The following is a 2918-nucleotide window of genomic DNA, read 5'->3' on the forward strand; positions in this document are numbered from 1 at the left end:
GATCAACACAATAGAGTTTAGAGTTTAGGGCTTAGGATTTAGGGTTTACGGTTTAGGTTTAGGGTTTAGAGTTTAGGTTTAGGTTTACGGTTTAGGTTTTAGGGTTTAGGGTTTAGGTTTAGCGTTTAGGGTTCAGGGTTTAGGTTTAGGGTTTACTAGTGTTCACTTGGGTGAAATAATAAGCGATAATGGAGGAAACAAAACTGAGTTGGTAAAATGATTTTGAAAGAAAGAAATGTTATGGAAGATGATATATTTACCAAGTGAAACCAAACCGGGTATATTTAACAAGTTAAAACGACATATTTTAGAGGTTTAGTGCATGAGCTTACGTGGGCAGTAATGTATATTCTCTATCCCCATATATATATATATATATATATATATATATATATATATATATATATATATATATATATATATATAGTTAAGATCGGTTGAGAACTCATATTTTTTCGAGAACCCGAGAACTAAAACTGGAGCGTTGGATCAAAAGTAATTCATTAAAGACATGATCGTCGTCTTACCAATCTCATTTAATGTTTAATTTTTTGTGTTATTTAATATATTAATATAAATGTCTAATAATTTACATCATAAATCAAATTTTCTGATTTTTTTAAATATAGTATTTTTAGTTTTGTTTTTTTTTAAATGCAGATTTTTTAATTTTTATAGAAAACGTGATTTTTTGAAAAACAAAATTGAAAAAAGTATATATTTTTTTTAAAAACTACAATTTTATCAAAAAAACTGCAATTTAAAAAAAACAACATTTTTTATCAAAAAAAACTGCATTTATTCTAAAGAAACTACAATTTTTTTTAAAAAAAAAAATGCAATTTTAAATAACAAGACTACAATTTCTTTAAAAGAAATTGCATGTTTTTTTAAAGAAAGTTGCATTTCTTTTTCAAAAAATTGTATTTAAAAAAAACTGCAATTTTTCAAAAAAAAAAACTACATTTTTTTGAAAAAGAAAAAAGTAAATTTTTAGGTGCATATATGCATATTTTTTCAAATGCATATATGTATATTTATTATGTTATTATATTCGTAAGTAAATAAAAAAAAAATCTCATTTTTATTAATTAATATATAAAGATAATAGTACAAGTATTTTATTTGATACAAAATAAAACATAAAAAATAAAAAATGCTACAAATTTCACAGCGTTTTCATGTCTTCATATCAATATTTCTTTATTTTCTTCAATTTATCATTTTCACCTCTTCAATATTCGCCACAACTTCTTCCAAATCTACAAGCAAATTAAAAAAAATTATTGATGCAAAAACACTCATAAAAATACATATGTGATTTACATGTGAATCACATGTAATTCATATGCGATTTACATGTGAATCACATGTAATTCAGATGTGAATCACATGTAATTAATATGTGTTTGACATCTGAATTACATGTGATTCACATGTAAATCACATATCAATTACAGATAAATCATATGAATTATATGAATTACATGTAATTCACTTCATATGTGATTTACATGTGAATCACATATAATTCATATGTGAATTACATGTGAATCACATGTAATTCATATGTGATTTACATGTGAATTACATGTAATTTATATATGAATTACATGTATATATGAATTACATGTGATTTACATGTGAATCACATGTGATTTACATGTGAATCACAAGTAATTCAAATGTGAATTACATGTGAATCACATGTAATTCATATGTTATTTACATGTGAATCACATGTAATTACTAAAATATTTTATCAATTCACACAAATCACATATTATTTGTAATTGATTATTTTCTATGGATGTTAGCATTACTTTTCAATATTTTGGTTTCACCAGAAACTAGACTTGACAAATCTTGAAAAAGATTATTAACATTAAAGTCAAATAAGTGAGCTTTACTTAATATAAGTAATGGTTCCTTTTTTAATCAACCATAAAAAGGTAGTTTGGTACCTATCGATATAAATGAAGGAGACTTATTTCCAACTTCTTATCAATCATTTTCACACATAACGAATTACACATATATTTTTTATAGTATTAACAAGTGCTTGATAGTTAGATAAAATAATTTTGAATAATTATCATATTGAGCCCACTGTTCTTGTTCTTGCTCCCTGAAACATAAGAATATAATATTGTCAAGTTAAGTAAAGCTTTGTTATAACTACATACAGAACGAGAAAAAAATGTTTAATTGATTGCTACCTAGAAGAGCGGGCAGTGAATATACTCCCCCACCCATGTATATTGTAGCTCAAGAGCATGTTGACTATCAATTAAAAGTCTTTTACTTTTTGAATTAGTATTTCGGCTTCTTTTTTTGTCTGGTGGAAATGAGTCAGGCCTTGACTTGCTTCCTTGCTTATAATTTGTATACCAGCTGGCATCTCTAATAGCCAAGTTTATATTTCTTGACAAATGGATTAAATGGGAATCTGTGTTTCTTTTTTGTGACTGATGTCACACCCCGAAATCACGAACGGCGAAAACGTTCAGGGGTGGAGGACGTCATGTTCAGTATCACAATAGTGTAATATAATAAACAAGCAACAACATCATCCATTGCATTATAAGTAAAGTTTAATACATGTGTGTTCTTTCATTGTAGTAAGACACCAAAAATATACAATCAAAATAAAAGAGGAGACTTGTCTGCTCCGTCTTCTCAAAACCTGGCCTCCGTACCTGTCTACTGATGACCTGAGAATACAAGTTATTTTGAAAGCGAGTATCAGCTTTAAAGCTGGTGAATTCATAAGTATATAAGTGTCATTGCCTTTGTTTTGTGAAAATCTGTTATGAAGGCCATGTAAAACGTTAAATGAAAATGTTGATGTAAGTATGAAAAACCCTAGAAAAACCCTTATTTTCTATAAGTATGAAGTGTAGTCTTCTACCAAGACC

The sequence above is a fragment of the Lactuca serriola genome, chromosome 5, assembly GCF_051521515.1.
Source record: "Lactuca serriola cultivar US96UC23 chromosome 5, Lser_US96UC23_V15, whole genome shotgun sequence".
NCBI lineage: Eukaryota > Viridiplantae > Streptophyta > Magnoliopsida > Asterales > Asteraceae > Lactuca > Lactuca serriola.